The sequence below is a fragment of the Schistocerca serialis genome, chromosome 1, assembly GCF_023864345.2.
Source record: "Schistocerca serialis cubense isolate TAMUIC-IGC-003099 chromosome 1, iqSchSeri2.2, whole genome shotgun sequence".
Classification (NCBI taxonomy): Eukaryota; Metazoa; Arthropoda; class Insecta; order Orthoptera; family Acrididae; genus Schistocerca; species Schistocerca serialis.
This window is the reverse complement of record NC_064638.1, coordinates 1,071,877,602-1,071,897,094: the sequence shown is the minus strand read 5'-3', so window position 1 is coordinate 1,071,897,094 and position 19,493 is coordinate 1,071,877,602. Positions and strand designations below refer to the sequence as shown.

The 19,493-nt window shown below is 45.3% G+C and overlaps 1 protein-coding gene and 1 non-coding gene across 2 annotated transcripts in view; one reads left to right on the top strand and one right to left on the bottom strand.

Annotated features, from left to right (window-relative positions):
- Window positions 1-19,493, bottom strand: part of LOC126455430 (translation initiation factor IF-2-like) — a 193,475-nt gene that overhangs the window by 33,142 nt on the left and 140,840 nt on the right. The window lies entirely within an intron of this gene.
- Window positions 8,003-8,077, top strand: Trnat-ugu (transfer RNA threonine (anticodon UGU)). Its single transcript has one exon. It is a non-coding gene; the product is annotated as a tRNA-Thr (tRNA).

The following is a 19,493-nucleotide window of genomic DNA, read 5'->3' as shown; positions in this document are numbered from 1 at the left end:
GCTGAACAAAACAGTTGCCAGCCCAGAAGACATCGCGCTAATAATGTATAACATCGCCCTACACTTGAGAAATGTCTCAGTTGGGCGATTACAATGCACTCGGTCACCGGTTTGAATCCAACCTGCATTTGAATCAGACTCCCTTGCCTCTTGTGCAGAAAGGCGTGCAGTATACTGCTGCAATCGTTTTCAATAAGCTACCACAAGAATTCGAAAATGTGAGCAGTAATCCACGCGCTTTCAAGTCGAAACTGAAGAGTTTCCTCATGGGCCAGTACTTCTATACTGTTGAGGAGTTCCTTGGAAGATTAAGCTGATTTTTATGTTATATTGTTGATTGCGTTTACTTAAACTTATGGCTTAAGGTTTTTGGGTTCATAAACATTTTATTTTTATCTGTTATTACTTTTCTGTTGTAATTTCATGTACTGACACGTTCCATACCTTGGAGCTTTGCACCTCACTTTGGTCCTAAGGAACTTGACATGTAAATAAATAAATAAGCAAACATTCTGGACCATTCGAACGAATGATTTGGTCACTCAGACCGCCCAACACGAATAACACTGAACATTTATCGGACATAATTGAGAGGTCAGTTTGGCCGGCCAGAGCGGCCGAGCGGTTCTAGGCGCTACAGTCTGGAGCCGCGCGACCGCTGCGGTCGCAGGTTCGAATCCTGCCTCGGGTATGGATTTTTGTGATGTCGTTAGGTTAGTTAGGTTTGAGTAGTTCTAAGTTCTAGGGGACTGATGAACTCGGAAGTTCAGTCCCATAGTGCTCAGAGCCATTTGAGAGGTCAGTTTGTGCCCAAAATCCTGCACTGGCAACACTTTCGAAATTATAGATGGTTATAGAGTCAGCATGCTTCAATATTTCTGCAGGAGGCTTCCAGCGGCTTATTGAGTCTATGCCACGTCGAGTTGCTGCACTACACCGGGAAAAAGGAGATCCGATACTATTTTAGGTGGTATCTCATGACTTGTCATCTCAGGGCACGTGCCGCGGTAAGCAGTGACCTTTCGGAAGGCACCCAACTACAAGCGTCCATTGCATGCAGTTTTCTTCGCAATGTTCGCTCGAAAACTAGCTGGGATGGGCCTGTGTTCACTGACAGCTGCACTTCCTCTCGGGATTGAAACCGATTGTCACCGACAGGACGTGAAACTCTGTCTCCAGTCGCTGCCGGTTAGAATTTCTTTAAACACCATTACATTTCAGCGATTAGTACACCACTGTTTGTAGACACGTTGAACAGACGACATTGATACATTTACAAATCCGGCGACTTCATTGGCGCTGTGGTTACGGATACTTCCAGACACAATGGTTCCTTTGCCACTCTGTCACGTCACCGGATCAACTCACTGCACTGATCTCCAACAACCGACCGGCACATACACTCAACTTCACTGTCATACCTTACGTCAGCTGTGGAGAGTGACGTGACCACCTGATGCAAGTCCTACACGATCCACAGTGCTTCAAAGCGGTCAGTGTGCCCTTTTGAGGAGGTGACCAATGTTTCGTCCGGTGAGCTTCTGATTGGTGTAGGAGTGGTGACTGTTTCTTTTAACGCTTTCTGGCAGGAAAAAGTGAGCCCTGCGACTCTTATGAAGACGAGTTTACGAATCTAGCAGTAATGAGACTGCCAGGGTCTACCGATATACACTCCTGGAAATTGAAATAAGAACACCGTGAATTCATTGTCCCAGGAAGGGGAAACTTTATTGACACATTCCTGGGGTCAGATACATCACATGATCACACTGACAGAACCACAGGCACATAGACACAGGCAACAGAGCATGCACAATGTCGGCACTAGTACAGTGTATATCCACCTTTCGCAGCAATGCAGGCTGCTATTCTCCCATGGAGACGATCGTAGAGATGCTGGATGTAGTCCTGTGGAACGGCTTGCCATGCCATTTCCACCTGGCCCCTCAGTTGGACCAGCGTTCGTGCTGGACGTGCAGACCGCGTGAGACGACGCTTCATCCAGTCCCAAACATGCTCAATGGGGGACAGATCCGGAGATCTTGCTGGCCAGGGTAGTTGACTTACACCTTCTAGAGCACGTTGGGTGGCACGGGATACATGCGGACGTGCATTGTCCTGTTGGAACAGCAAGTTCCCTTGCCGGTCTAGGAATGGTACAACGATGGGTTCTATGACGGTTTGGATGTACCGTGCACTATTCAGTGTCCCCTCGACGATCACCAGTGGTGTACGGCCAGTGTAGGAGATCGCTCCCCACACCATGATGCCGGGTGTTGGCCCTGTGTGCCTCGGTCGTATGCAGTCCTGATTGTGGCGCTCACCTGCACGGCGCCAAACACGCATACGACCATCATTGGCACCAAGGCAGAAGCGACTCTCATCGCTGAAGACGACACGTCTCCATTCGTCCCTCCATTCACGCCTGTCGCGACACCACTGGAGGCGGGCTGCACGATGTTGGGGCGTGAGCGGAAGACGGCCTAACGGTGTGCGGGACCGTAGCCCAGCTTCATGGAGACGGTTGCGAATGGTCCTCGCCGATACCCCAGGAGCAACAGTGTCCCTAATTTGCAGGGAAGTGGCGGTGCGGTCCCCTACGGCACTGCGTAGGATCCTACGGTCTTGGCGTGCATCCGTGCGTCGCTGCGGTCCGGTCCCAGGTCGACGGGCACGTGCACCTTCCGCCGACCACTGGCGACAACATCGATGTACTGTGGAGACCTCACGCCCCACGTGTTGAGCAATTCGGCGGTACGTCCACCCGGCCTCCCGCATGCCCACTATACGCCCTCGCTCAAAGTTCGTCAACTGCACATACGGTTCACGTCCACGCTGTCGCGGCATGCTACCAGTGTTAAAGACTGCGATGGAGCTCCGTATGCCACGGCCAACTGGCTGACACTGACGGCGGCGGTGCACAAATGCTGCGCAGCTAGCGCCATTCGACGGCCAACACCGCGGTTCCTAGTGTGTTCGCTGTGCCGTGCGTGTGATCATTGCTTGTACAGCCCTCTCGCAGTGTCCGGAGCAAGTATGGTGGGTCTGACACACCGGTGTCAATGTGTTCTTTTTTCCATTTCCAGGAGTGTATGTTTCCTTAGCTAATCGGTCCAGACACATTAATGTGACCGCTGCCTATGTTCGACATCAACCACTCAGAGACGTTAGGTGGCAGCACTAGCAGTGGACGCTGTTAAAGCGTGTTGGGGGGATGCAGAAAACACTGAAGCCGTTGTCCGAATGGGGAAACGAATCGATCTATCTTACATCCAAAAGGCCATGACCACCGGCTTTCCGGCCAAGGTTGGAAGCATTTCCGAAATGGTTGAATTTCCAAACTCTTAGCGTGCGGCCGTGGTTTAAGTATAGAAACTTTGTGTTCTCCCCTACGGCAGGTCTTATCATGGGGGAAGCCTCGTCAGAGAGGTCCACCGCATGAGCGTCTAGAGAAGTGATTCCAGTGATGGTTTCCCCTTGCCTTCCACTGATGATGATGAAATGATAATGAGGACAATACAACACCCAGTCCCTGAGCGGAGAAAATCTCCGACCCAGCCGGAAGTCGAACCCGGGCCCCTTACCGCGACAGACCGCTGACCACTCAGCTATCGGGGCGGACTTAAGCCGAGTTTACACGACGACACTAGGTTGAAGGCAACTGCGCTACCGGCCACTGCGCATCCGCGCCGCGCGTTTGCGCGACTCGTCGGTAAAACTAAACACTTTCGGGCATGTTCCAACTTAGGTGACACTAGCTGCATGAGTTTTGAGGTTATGTGTGTTCGTAGTGTGTAGGCAAACTGAAATATGCAGTGAGGAACGGAGAATAATGTTCGCTTTTTGGATATCAATCCTTTGCATAGGTGTTTGTGGGATTTCAGTGATGCTGATTACAAAAATAAGTAATATATTGCTGCCCCTGAGACCTTCACGTGCGATCAGAACACAGAAAGTTTGGCAATATCTGAGCTGCAGGACAAAATTTATTGAATTAGAAGCACATATACAACCAAATTGTGAAAAATACAAGCAAATGTACGACTCACGCCCCGTCCTCACAGCTTTACTTCTGCCAGTACCTCGTCTCCTACCTTCCAAACTTAACAGAGGCTCTCCTGCGAGCTTCTGTTAAGTTTGGAAGGTAGGAGACGAGGTACTGGCAGAAGTAAAGCTGTGAGGACGGAGCGTGAGTCGTGCTTGGGTAGCTCAGTTGGTAGAGCACTTGGCCGCGAAAGGCAAAGGTCCCCAGTTCGAGTCTCGGTCCGGCACACAGTTTGAATCTGCCAGGAAGTTTCATATCAGCGCACACTCCGCTGCAGAGTGAAAATCTCATTCTACAAGCAAATGTAATTCTAGCTGTGGAAATGCTCTCGTCTAAAAGACTAAAATCCCATCGTTCGAGTTGGGCGACTCTTTTTTTTTTTTTTTTCTCAAGGAATATTGTTGACAGGAATGAAGGCTACACAAATCAAGAAGCTGCATTCTTTATTTAATATGCATCTATCTGAAACGTCGCAGTAGTGCTCCCCATTCACATATGTTTGAATTTTGAAAGATTGCCACTGTACAGATCTATCTTCAAGAGAGTAGTTTACAAACCATTCCCTTCTTAATGCGGCCTTTTCGAATAATTACTGCTGTTAATGTTAATAATTATTGCTGTTAATGTTAATAATTATTGGTGTTAATGAAAAAGTGTCATCACCAACTAAATATGCATCTTGTAGCATGCTGAGTGTTCTCGTTTGTAATGCACGCAATGTGAAATGTAATTTTAGTTCTGGCGAAGAGCGTCATGCATTACAGTATCTTTATTCCTTATCGCAAAATTAACTCTATTTTGAAGAGATGTGAACAGTTCTGGTGACATTCTACGACAATTAAAAGAACTTCTTGGGTCTTCCATTACAAATCGTTTCAGCAAGAATGCTGAGCAACCGAGATGACGTCTTTTCTTCATCCAGTCACGAATCGAAACACGTTTCTCATTTTTTTCTTATGCAGCGATTCCACGCAACACGCTTTAACTCCATCACAACTCGTGCGACTTGCAGCTGCCAAAACTTTATTTCAGACACGACTCAGGAACCCACAAAACGACGAAACTGAAGTGTATACTGTTTTCGCCGTGTTGACAGTCAAATATGAAACCATTTGCGTGCAACTCATTCCACGCAACGAGTGGCGGAACCCAATGTCGTCGTGTAAACTAGGCTTTCAAGTATAGAGCGCACAGCAAAATGGCGCTATCCAACACCAGTGCCGTGTCAACTGTGGTGCACAGATGACAGGGACGAACGATGGCTGCGGAGATGTGTATGGGCGAATAGGTGTGCAGCTATTGAGCAACTGACAGCCCAGATGAACCAAGTCGCTACCAACAGTGTATCCACAGAGACCGTTCAACGAACGCTGCTGCGTAAGGGCATCCGCAGTAGGTGCCTGGTTCATGCTCCTATGTCGACTGCTGTCCGTGGGTTGTGAGCTGTGGAACTTGCAGGCCAATGCCGCAACTAGACGTCCACTGACTGGGGACAGGTGGCCTTTTCAGATCAAATATGTTTTATGCTCCATCAGACAGATGGCTGTTGGCATGTACGGCATAAAACGTCTGGTGGCAAACACCCTGAAACCAGGAGCAAGCGTTACGGTCTGGATAATATTCTCGTGGCACTCCCTAAGTGGGCTGGTCATTTTGGAAGGCACAATATATCAACACGCATATGCACCTATTGCTGGGGACCATGTACACCCCAACATGCACTTCATTTTTCCTCGGCACGATGGCATCTTCCAGCAGGACAATGCAACGTGTCACACAGCTCGCAGTGTACGTACGTCCTTCAAACGGAACCAGATAATACACTACTGGCCATTAAAATTGCTACACCATGAAGATGACGTGCTACAAACGCGAAATTTAACCGACAGGAAGAAGATGCTATGATATGCAAATGATTAGCTTTTCAGAGCATTCACACAAGGTTGGCGCCGGTGGCGACACCTACAACGCTCTGGCATGAGGAAAGTTTCCAACCGATTTCTCATACACAAACAGCAGTTGACTGGCGTTGCCTGGTGAAACGTCGTTGTGATGCCTCGTGTAAGGAGGAGAAATGCACACCATCACGTTTCCGACTTTGATAAAGGTCGGATTGTAGCCTATCGCGATTGCGGTTTATCGTATCGCGACATTGCTGCTCGCGTTGGTCGATATCCAATGACTGTTAGCAGAATATGCAATTGGTGGGTTCACGAGGGTAATACGGAACGCCGTGCTGGATCCCAACGGCCTCGTATCACTAACAGTCGAGATGACAGGCATCTTATCCGCATGGCTGTAACGGATCGTGCAGCCACGTCTCGATCCCTGAGTCAACAGATGGGGACGTTTGCAAGACAACAACCATCTGCACGAACAGTTCGACGACGTTTGCAGCAGCATGGACAATCAGCTCGGAGACCATGGCTGCGGTTACCCTTGACGCCGCATCACAGACAGGACCACCTGCGATGGTGTACTCAACGACGAACCTGGGTGCACGAATGGCAAAACGTCATTTTTTCGGATGAATCCAGTTCTGTCTACAGCATCATGATGATCGCGTCCGTGTTGGGCGACATCGCGGTGAACGCACATTGGAAGTCTGTATTCGTCATCGCCATACTGGCGTATCATTCGGCGTGATGGTATGGGGTGCCATTGGTTACACGTCTCGGTCACCTCTTGTTCGCATTGACGGCACTTTGAACAGTGGACGTTACATTTAAGATGTGTTACGACCCGTGGCTCTACCCTTCATTCGATTCCTGCGAAACCATACATTTCAGCAGGATAATGCTCGACCGCATGTTGCAGGTCCTGTACGAGCCTTTCTGGATACAGAAAATGTTCGACTGCTGCCCTGGCCAGCACATTCTCCAAATCTCTCACCAATTGAAAACGTCTGGTCAATGGTGGCCGAGCAACTGGCTCGTCACAATACGCCAGTCAGTACTCTCGATGAGTTGTGGTATCGTGTTGAAGCTGCATGCGCAGCTGTACATGTACACGCCATCCAAGCTATTTTTGACTCAATGCTCAGACGTATCAAGGCGTTATTACGGCCAGAGGTGGTTGTTCTGGGTACTGATTTCTCAGGATCTATGCACCCAAATTGCGTGAAAATGTAATCACATGTCAGTTCTAGTATAATATATTTGTCCAATGAATACCCGTTTATCATCTGCATTTCTTCTTAGTGTAGCAATTTTAATAGCCAGTAGTGTATATATGAAGATGGTATCTGTACTTTCGGACATGTCCGGAAGAACAGATACCATCGGTGACCATGCAGCTCGTTAGAATGAAATTACAATCAAATGAATATCCCTAGCTGCATACAGGCGTTGACACAAGTCAACGGGGACAGATGAAAATGTGTGCCCCTACAGGGACTCGAAATCGGGATCTATCGGCAAAAAGCCGCGAGTAATGAGTATAATGGGCAGAGGCCATATGAATATAGTGCGGGACAATAAGTTGGGAATGTGGGTCTCACGGGAGGCGTGCCAGAGAAGTCCCTGCAGTCGCCCTATCCTCTGTGTCCTCGGTGCCTCAGATGGATAGAGCGTCTGCCATGTAACTAGGAGATCCCGGGTTCGAGTCCCGGTCGGGGCAATCATTTTCACGTGTCCCCGTTGATCTATATCAACGCCCTGCGCAGCTGACGGTATTAATATAATTCTAATTTCGTTCTAGACGGCTGCAGGTCATCAAATACCAGACACCATATCCATATAAGTTATAGTTCTGCCGATACCGGCCATGACCTTCGTCTTCTGTGCGGCTGCACATATATTGCCCGAACTCTTACAGGACTTGGAAGAATGTCTTCCACGAGTAATGCGTGTGTTGGGGTGGGACACTACGAATGTAGTGTGTGGACATACAAGGTGACAATGTGAGTCTCGCGGGAGGCGTGGCCGAGATAGTCACTGCAGTCGCACCATTATCTGTGCCCTCGGTGGCTCAGATGGATAGAGCGTCTGCCATGTAAGTAGGAGATCCCGGGTTCGAGTCCCGGTCGGGGCACACATTTTCACGTGTCCCCGTTGATCTATATCAACGCCCGCGCGCAGCTGAAGGTATTAATATAATTCTAATTTCGCCTTATACATTCTCTTCCACCATGTCCCGCGCTGCAAGAGGTGGTAATTTAGGTGCAAAAGGCGGTTATTGAGACTTTTGACAGGTGGTAACAGTAATGTGACTGAACAGTGTACATCGAATAATTCAATTCACGCACCGCATTTCGACAGGCACGTGTGGATTCTGGCCGCGGACGCGCATCAATTTCCGTATGACGCCACGGCGACGGGGAAAAGCATTTCCACAGGTCTTCCAATTGTGATTCTGCACTTCGTGTGGGGTGCATAACTTACACCTGATCTAATTGATAACACAAGACCTCACGTACTTCGAAAATTGTTTCCTTTCACATGCGAAATTTTACAAGTTTTCGTGCTGACACTGTTTCTGTTAACAATTAATCTAGATAAATAATTTTCAAATGTCTTTAGAGGGCTATTAAGAAAATACCATGTTTTTTTGGTGACAGCAGAACACTAACACACTGTCATGGGTCCAAACTCAACCTAACCAATGCGGTACAAACCTGCAACTGGCCCGCATCAAAGCATGTTAAGTCTTTATCTCACAAAAGCTCATATTATACCTTTTTTTTTTAAAAAAAAAAAAAAAAAGGAGAGAGAGAGAGAGAGAAATGAAATAATAGTCATATTCTTGGAGTCCAGATGAATAATAAGATGCTCAATTCAGCAGATTTTGCTTTTCGAAGTGCCTTTCACTGTGTTGATTAGAAGACTATGGCTATTTCTTTCGTTTTCTGCTGTCGTTGCAGATTTTTCTTCTCTGTCAACGCCTGAGCTAAGTTGCTATGATACAGGACTTATATTCGAGAGAACAGTGTCTAATTCCTCCCAACTTGGTATAGATTTAGGTTTTTTGCAGCTTCCTCAAACCTATTGGGGCGAACACCAGTACGGTTACTTGAAGTTCTTCAGTTTCGATAACCTTTCCTATCCTTATTCAATTGAGCTAGTGTCAGTCTTGTTATGATTTCTACATCACCAGGTCGTACAGCTCTAACATTCCAGCTACTGTATCACTTATGCTCTGCAAGATCTGCAAGGTCGTGGATGACTTGTTCCTGGAGGAGAGAATGCAAAGTACTTCTGTATGGACTGTTAACAGGTGGATGCCTTGATTACTTCTTAATGGGTGACGCTTGGGACGTACGAGAGTATTCTGTTCCTTCTGTTGAAGTTTTCCATTGGATTGACAGTTACGTCCGCAGCTCGTGGTCTCGCGGTCGTGTTCTCGCTTCCCGAGCACCGGGTCCCGGGTTCGGTTCCCGACGGGGTCATGGATTTTCACCTGCCTCGAAATGACTGGGTGTATGTGTTATCCTCATTATTTCATCATCATTCATGAAAGTGGCGAGATTGGTCTGAGCAAAGGTTGGGAATTTGTACGGGCGCTGATAACCGCGCAGTTGAGCGCCCTACAAACCAAACTTCATTATCATCGTTGACTGTTAACAGATGGGCTACTTCATTACTCCTTTATGGGTGTTGCCTGGGACGCATATGTGCTTTCTGTCCTTTCTGTTGAAGTTTTTATATTGGCACTGGGGAGTAATTGTCGGAAATCAAGGAATTAGAGTTTAATTATTGTCCTTACGAGTTTCGATGTCGACGGACTCTCTCGTATTCTGATCGTGAGTGGCCTCCTACAAATTTCATGGATTGTGTATGGATCTGACAAAGTTATCTTATTTTTCAGCCACTATCGATTTGTTATGCTGCCTGAGCCATACGTAACGCTGTTTCTGTACCAGGAGCACGCTAATACGTCTTCACGTCTCGCGAATTTGTACCAATTAGTGTTCGCAAATAAGAAAACACCGGGCACCTGAAGGCTTGTCGACGCGGACTTAGTGAAGCCAAGATAATCTCTGAAAATGATTATGTTCTTCAACGAGAAGGCGTGACAACACTAGGCTATTAAATAAAATTTATTTGAAGCAGTAGTATGGGCAGGAATTAGTTCGCTTTCACACAATAGTAAATTGTATGGCCGACAGGTTTGATGGCGACTGAATATACACTCAGATACACGCACCTGTTCATACGCGATGACTGTGAGACAACATGTATAACTTCTCGGAAACACTGTTGAAGAAAAAAAATCTTCCTACTGCAGTGAACCCCGTATCAACACAACTAAAACACGGAAAGGCATTGAGACGTTCACACGAGGTAAGAATCACGCGGAAGCAATTGTCACCAAAGACACTACCAAAAAGTATTTTGTTTAAATCAAGCAAGACAAAATCTATTTCTAAAGTTAGTATGTCATTATGTATCTTAGTTTTTGTGTTAAAAATGTTTTAATTCTGTGAGATTTTTCATCCTTTACAGTTTCCCTTTTGACTTTTAGGTTAATAAGCTGTGAAAAAAATTTATTCTTTCCGCCTTATATCCTCAAAGCGCAGCTTCATGATAAATTTATTATCATTTTATTATTCGCCATAGCTGTTATGATTTTGCTTTGTGTAATCTGCTTGCTGGCCATTTTGGGTTTCGTGTGCTTTAAATCATACACTGTTGAGTATGAAATGTACATAACACTTTGAAACTGTTTTTAAACTTGCAAGGGAAATCCATATCCCAGCGTTCAAGAATAAACGTATTTACTAACCTCGGATGTACCTGCCCTGATAGATGAAATCATTGTGTGGCACATTGAATTTTCTGTCTGCGTATAATGAAATTCATCTGTATGTACCCACCAAGTGATAATGAAAATTTATATAATAGTTGAAGATACCTTTATTTTTGGGCTCCGTGCATCCATATACTGCTGAATAATGCAACAACAGCTGTTATTGTATCTTATATGAAGTAAGGAGAACATCAAAAGCTGTATTGAGCATATGATTAAATATTTTTAACTTTCTTAATTATACGTTACAATTTGTTTTATGATACGTTTAGGTCCCGCCCGTGCAACTGACGCACTGCGTGCTACAGCATTCGAACTACTTTATCTGTCTGACTCAAAGGAATACAGTCCTCCTCCTAAGATTGATACAGGCTAATGGCTCCTATGCCTCACTGAGTAACCGTATACATACCCTTTCATTCTTACGTATGTACTGCTCCTATCTAGTGATGCATCTGTAGTTTAGGCGGTTTGATTTCATCACAATAGTGACAAATGTGATACAGTGTAGACACTACCTATAGCTTGGGTCTTTTATTAAGATGTTGAATACTTCCCCAGTCTCGTACACGTATGTAACTTAAATTTGTTCCGTCTAATGTAGCTAACATATGATCACTTTGAAAAAGTAATTACAGGTATTCTTATTATGTATCTTTACAGTATAACGAATGACATGTTTACTGTGTCCCGGATCCTGCAGATGGTGTACTGAACACAGAAGCCGGCGTGTATGAACAACACCAGAAAATACCTTTCTGCATATTTACTGTTATTACATACAAGACCAAAAAAATCGCAACGCCAAAAACTAATTAATGTAAAGTAATGAAATTTCGGGAATACATCTGTCTCGGCAACTCATTCAAGTGATTAACGTTGCAAGATCACAGGTTAATGTAAGCGCGAGATAAGCCATTGCAAATGTGAATTGCTGGTACATTAATAATAATAACCAGTGTAACCATCAGAATGTTGAATGCAAGTAGGAAACGTTCATGCACTGTGTTGTACAGGCGCCGGATGGCAGTTTGTGGGATGGAGTTCCACACCTGTTGCATTAGGTCGGTCAGTACATGGATCGATAATGCTGGTTGTGAATTAGCTAGATTTGTTGTCCGATGATGTCCCATAGTTGCTCGATTGGAAGCAGATCTAGTGATCGTGCAAGCCAAGGCAACATGGCGACTCTTGACACTCTGTAGAGCATGTTGGATTACAACGTCGGTATGGGGGCGACTGTTATCTTGTTGGAAAACACCCCCAGGTATTCTCTTCACGAATGGCAGCACAACAGGTCGAATCACCAGACTGATGGACAAATTTGCAGTCAGGGTGCGTGGGATAACCATGAGGGTGCTCCTGACGTCATATGAAATCGCACGCAACATCACAACTCCAGGTGTAGGTCCAGTGTGTCTAGCACGCTAACAGGTTTGTTTCAGGCCCTCAACTGCCCTCTTTCTAACAACACATGACCATTACTGGCACCAAGTCAGAAGCAACTTTCATCAGAAAACACAAAAGACCTCTGCCATTCCCTGCTATGAGCTCTTGCTTGACTCCACTGATGTCGTGAATGGCGGTGGTTTGGCGTCAGTGGAACACACGCTCCAGGAAGTCTGACTACGAACTGTAACCGAATTGTAACAGTTCGTTGTGGGCTGTGGGCCCAACTGCTGCTCAAATCGCTGCTGCAGATGCAGTACGATGCGCCAGACCCATACGCCGAACACGATGGTCTTCTCTCTCCTACGTTGTCGTCCAGACCCCGATCTTGCGACCGTATATTTCCGGGACCACCGCTGCCAGCAGTTATGTACAATTGCTATATTCTTGTGAAGTCTTTCTGCAGTATCGCAGAAGGAACAGCAGCTTTTCGAAGCCCTATTACACGACCAGGTTCAAACTCAGTGAAGTGTTGATAATGACGTCTTTAAAGGGATTCTCGACTAACATCACATCAACTCGCCATGTCCAATCTCAAAGGTAACTAACGCTGGTGACTGTTACAGCGTGTATTTACAGCAAACCTGACTTGCATGCTCCTAGGGCCATTCTTATGCAACTGGAAGATTAATGTTTTATTTAAAATTCTGTTGATTCCCCGCGAAACTTAAAATTAAGTGACAGTCACCTCTGTACAGTACCAATTAACTCATTTTACAAGGGTTAAGGACAGTCTTTCTATTGATGATTTGCTATTCAACCTATCTGTTTAATGCTTCGTAATATCTTTGTTCTCTGTCCACTAGTTCTTACATTTCCTCAAACGATGTTGCAGACATGTGGTAATAACTGAACCTAACCGATTCATCTTCCAGTACTCGATAAAGAATAGCCTTCTTTCAGAAACTGTAAATGGTCGGCCTGGAATCTTCGTGAATGAGGGACTGTTGACCCGTCTAGGTAGATGCCCACTCTTACCTTGAGAACGACAAGTTTCTAGTGTAAAATCTTCTTTTTTCAGACGAGAGAAATTTTTGAGTCGCTGATTGGCTCCCCTCAGGATATGCAAAGCAGAGGCTTGCTCCCCCAGCGTGGGAACCACAGTGCTGTGCCTGGATTGGCTACCAGGCCAGCAGAACAGTCAAGAGGGGAGATTCATTGAGTGTAGGATAGTTCGATTTGTTTGTACAACCTGGAGGCGGGTTTTAGCTGCTAATTCGGCTCCTGTACGAGGTTTGGTGAAATTGATTGTAATTCTTTGCTTCTTCGTCTTCTGGTCCTCCCCTGGTGGAGAAATTTAGGTCTTTCCCTAGTGGGCGACACTTGTGATATGCAACTTGTGGTGGACTAAGATCCAGTGGCAGTTTCCAACTATGGCGACAGTGGAACTGCATATAATAACGGACATATTGCGTATCACGAGGGTGAAGTTATTCGTCCCTGAGTCGGCTGTCTGTTGTTTTACAATTCGAACACGCACCATCGTGCCTGTGAGTCAAATTAGTTGGCCAGACCAGCGAACAGGTGCATCTCATACTGAAATCTGCTGCGATTTCAGGGTCCTGACAGGGAAGTTTCCCACGTTCATCTAATCAGAACGCCAGTCCACGTAGTTTGCAAGTTTTCGTGGACGTGTCAGATCATTACAGCTGCCGCCGGGCTCCGCCCTCGCTCACAGCATACCGTTTCCTGCTGCCGCCTGTATCAAGGCGAAAGGGTAAAGCACTGCTGCACCGCCGTAGGATTGTTAAATTATATTCACAACTACCTGTTCTCCATAGTTCATGGTTATCAGGTCGCAGTTGATTCCATTTTAATAGAATTTGGCCTCACAGTGGATTCGCATAAGCGAAGTCTGATTGCATTGTAAAAAGGAATAATTCAGGGGAGAACTTGTATGGTTTCCACCCAATGAATGCTTTGCCAAACAAGCATCATTCCTTTCCTGATTTATGTTTCTCACTTTTTTTGTGAGATTTATCAGCTCGATAATAGTTATTAAAGGATGAATAAAAACTTGTCATTATTTTTGTAAAATTAAATATGCCACTGATCTCATTCATACTTCCCCAGCCATTCACTGTTTTTATTTTATTGTAGTGATACAGGGATACACCAGCAACTCAGAATGCGATCTACTAAATTAGTTAATTTGATGGTTAATTTGAGTTCTGAAAATGACGGCAGATTAAGGCAACGAAAATGCTGTGAGTAAATTCACTAATTTCATGTATGAAAATTAAGTGGGCAGTTCACGATTTGAAGATTGTTCAGAAGATAAAACTTTTCTATATGTAAAGATAATAACATTTAGCATCGCTTGGACATACATTTATGATAAAGCACGCGACCGCTTGCACCAGTTTTACGGCTCTCGTCTCATAATGATAGGACAGACGGTAGCTTGGTCCCCACGGCTTACCGAAAACCCATACAGACAGGTTGTTACTTACTTGGGGATTTAAATCTCTACACACGGCAGCAGAAGCGGTGGATTGTAAAAACTTTAGCCGACAAATCGATATAAATGGCAATGGTGAGTTTTTTGGAAGAGAAACAGCGTGCTGTTAAGAAAGGGTACTCGTCCTGGGCATAAATGGCGTTACGGTTGCCACAGAGAGGTCACAGTAGCATACAGACGTCTGCGAAGTCCGAATTCTTTCTACTCTTAATTAAAGGAATCACTTGCCATGTAGGAAAGACAATGGAAAAACGGCGTATTAATGTATTATACAAAATTACGAGCGAAATATACAGGAATGTTTCCTATGGGCCAAGAATGCTCGCCGCCCGTTAGATAAGGCTCAAGTGTATAGACTCCCATGTAGATGTACGTGGTTACTACAAACAGAAACTGGAGGATGAAACAGAGAACCATAATAAGCAACATTGGAAGAGAAGAAAAGGACAGATCAACTGTAGCGAAGCACGTACTGTAATCAGCAAACTACATGTTTCTGTTTTGTAAGATCCAGTTCAACTGCACCCAGGAAGAGGAAGGTGTTAAGCCCAATGTCATTTGGCTTCCGCTACTGTAGAGGAAGTGTGCCAATCTACCATTGTGAGAAGGTAGCGGGAGTGTACGACAACAATGTACTAGTACAAATACGATCGAACCATGTGACTTCGCGCCCTCTCTAATAAGTGTCACTCTAGTTAGCACCGTGCCTCTGTCTGCAGTGTAGCGAAACCACGAGTCCCGCTGAAGGTGTCATCCACAGACGTGGATCAACCATTTAGTTTACCTAGAATCCATATGATCATAGTTTTATAATTCAGTAAATTTCACTAACTGATACGTTAGCCTATTCTTCTATAATGCCATGTCCTACCACAGCCACTAATGCACCTACCTCAGTCAGTAACAACAAAACACCTACCTCAGTCAGTAACAACAAAGCTAATATAATAACTGTATTTAAAATTAAATAAAGATAAAGTATTGGTGCTATTGAGTGGTGTCCCTGGAGGAATGTATTACGCTTAGGAAGCCACCAGTAAACTCACAACCCCGAATCTTTAAAGAATCGAAGTCTCATGCATAAAAAGTCATCTTCCGAGCTGTACTACGAGGTCTGTCCAAAAAATTCTGGAACTTTGTCCATGAATTTTTTCTATGGTTACCTTTTACTTATTGTGCATGGTCTCCTTTGAAATACTCTCCTCCACGATTGATATACCACTCCCAACTTCATTTCTACTTCCGGAAGCGGTCTTGGTACACTATTTACTGGACTGGGCGAAGCGCCGCGTCCGAATTTTCTTTTAGCTCGTCTATCGTTACAAATCTTCGTCCTTTCAACGGAGTTTTCAAGTTTGGAAATACAAAAAGTCCACAGGGGCCAGACCTGGAGAATACGGAGGATGAGGCAGCATAGTGATTTCGATTTTGTGCAATAGTGACGCATCAACAGAGAAGAATATGGAATGCGTTCTCGTGATGCAAAAGGTATGAATTGTCTCGTCATCTTTCAGACCGTTTCCTTCTCACATTTTCTTGCAGGCGTCGCAAAATGTCGCGATAGTACCATCGATTAACACTTTGTCCCTTTGACACCAATTAATGATGAACTAATCCTTCAAAGTCAAAGAAAACTATCAGCACGACTTTGACCTTTGACATGACCTGATGAGGTTTTTTTGGTCTTCGAGAACCTTTCCTGACCTATAGTGAAGATTGAAACTTGGTCTCAACATCGTAACATGCGAGGCGAAGGTCTTTCTGGTCGTAAATCTCGAGCTGTGGGACAAATTTGGCGGCAAAACGATGCATTCCAAGATGCTGTGTCAGGATTTCATAGCATGATCCAACTGAAATGTTACACTCTTCTGGAATCTCTCGGGTAGTCAGTCTTCTATTGCCACGAACAGTTTAGTTGTCATTCCTGACACGAGTGTCGTCGATAGACGTGGAAGGGCGTCGTGAACGAGGGTCACCTTTAACTTCCGTCCTACAATTTTTAAAGCATGTGAACCATTCGTAACACCGAATACGGCTTTAACACTAGTCACCGTAGGCTTCCTGCATCCTTTGGTGGGTCTCTGTAAAGGTTTTCTTGAGTTTCATGCAAAATTTGATGCAGACACGTTGCTCTTCTATCTCTGCTATCTCGAAATTCGCAAATTGTGCGCCACAGTGTTTACTCATTACAGCACTGAACAATAACTAACAGGCATAAAACAATGAAACTTCCGGCAGCCATACATTAAAAACAGGCGAATGCAGGGATGCCAACCGCATTTCGCTCCAACACAACACTGGCGCGAAGATTATTGAACAGACCTCGTATGTCATACAATGACATAATTTTTCAGGTATATACATAGTATATGTGGATACTATTTGCAAAATGTGTTGCGAATAGAGTGAGTAGTAAGGAAGTGAACAACAAAAATGTTGTAATGATAAGCAAACTTTTATCCTTTCATTATTTTGTGTGCGGTATCAGAGAGTAAAAATTCCATAAAGGTTTGAAATGACGTGTGAAGTTTGTTGAAGTCGCTAAGTGCTCTCAGTCTCAAATACTGGATGAATATACAGGGTTATTACAAATGATTGAAGCGATTTCACAGCTCTACAATAACTTTATTATTTGAGATATTTTCACAATGCTTTGCACACACATACAAAAACTCAAAAAGTTTTTTTAGGCATTCACAAATGTTCGATATGTGCCCCTTTAGTGATTCGGCAGACATCAAGCCGATAATCAAGTTCCTCCCACACTCAGCGCAACATGTCCCCATCAATGAGTTCGAAAGCATCGTTGATGCGAGCTCGCTGTTCTGGCACGTTTCTTGGTAGAGGAGGCTTAAACACTGAATCTTTCACATAACCCCACAGAAAGAAATCGCATGGGGTTAAGTCGGGAGAGCGTGGAGGCCATGACATGAATTGCTGATCATGATCTCCACCACGACCTATCCATCGGTTTTCCAATCTCCTGTTTAAGAAATGCCGAACATCATGATGGAAGTGCGGTGGAGCACCATCCTGTTGAAAGATGAAGTCGGCGCTGTCGGTCTCCAGTTGTGGCATGAGCCAATTTTCCAGCATGTCCAGATACACGTGTCCTGTAACGTTTTTTTCGCAGAAGAAAAAGGGGCCGTAAACTTTAAACCGTGAGATTGCACAAAACACGTTAACTTTTGGTGAATTGCGGATTTGCTGCACGAATGCGTGACGATTCTCTACCGCCCAGATTCGCACATTGTGTCTGTTCACTTCACCATTAAGAAAAAATGTTGCTTCGTCACTGAAAACAAGTTTCGCACTGAACGCATCCTCTTCCATGAGCTGTTGCAACCGCGCCGAAAATTCAAAGCGTTTGACTTTGTCATCGGGTGTCAGGGCTTGTAGCAATTGTAAACGGTAAGGCTTCTGCTTTAGCCTTTCCCGTAAGATTTTCCAAACCGTCGGCTGTGGTACGTTTAGCTCCCTGCTTGCTTTATTCGTCGACTTCCGCGGGCTACGCGTGAAACTTGCCCGCACGCGTTCAACCGTTTCTTCGCTCACTGCAGGCCGACCCGTTGATTTCCCCTTACAGAGGCATCCAGAAGCTTTAAACTGCGCATACCATCGCCGAATGGAGTTAGCAGTTGGTGGACCTTTGTTGAACTTCGTCCAGAAGTGTCGTTGCACTGTTATGACTGACTGATGTGAGTGCATTTCAAGCAAGACATACGCTTTCTCGGCTCCTGTCGCCATTTTGTCTCACTGCGCTCTCGAGCGCTCTGGCGGCAGAAACCTGAAGTGCGGCTTCAGCCGAACAAAACTTTATGTTTTTCTACGTATCTGTAGTGTGTCTGACCATATGTCAAAGAATGGAGCTACAGTGAATTTATGAAATCGCTTCAATCATTTGTAATAGCCCTGTAGTCTAGCTAATCTGCGTGCCATGAGTTCTGCTGTCTCAAGATCTGTACGCAGTTTCGAACTGTAATGCTTGGCTTACTGTGTTAAACTTTTAACGTAAGATTTTACCTCTTCTTGAGTAGCTTATGACACCACCTTACCGAGCGAGGTGGCGCAGTGGTTAGGCACTGGACTCGCATTCGGGAGGACGATGGTTCAATCCCGCGTCCGGCCATCCTGATTTAGGTTTTCCGTGATTTCCCTAAATCACTCCAGGCAAATGCCGGGATGGTTCCTTTGAAAGGGCACGGCCGACTTCCTTCCCCATCCTTCCCTAATCCGATGAGACCGATGACCACGCTGTCTGGTCTCCTTCCCCAAACCAACCAACCAACACCACCTTAAATTTTTAAATTCGGTCAATAGCTGCATGAAATACTGAAAATCAAAATTTTGTTGCCCCTGGAACCCATCAGATAGGCAACCTGCAACTGAAAGTACCCGAGGTTAACTGTTTAGAAATATAGAAGTCTGGAAACCTCAATCAGCGACGCTGCTGTGCATAAACTTACGGTGACAATCGCCTAGATTGCCTTCTCTATATCTGTTTTTAAAGAGTGGTTGCCCTACAGTCGAGTAGGTGTAAAAAGCTCACTGAGCTTTAGTAGCACTGTTGTAAGCTTTCGACCGTGTAGCACTACCGACCGTAGGCGAAAGCAACAGTCGCCTACGTCGCAGCGACAACAATGGGGCGTTGCCGTAGAAACGTTTGCAGAATCGTGTTAGGTGATTGGTTGAAGGAAGTAGCGAAGCAGCAGCGCCCAGCACACTGCAACTGTCAAGAGAGCTTCTTACGCCGACTCGACGATAAATCCCAATGGCGTCACATAAGTATTT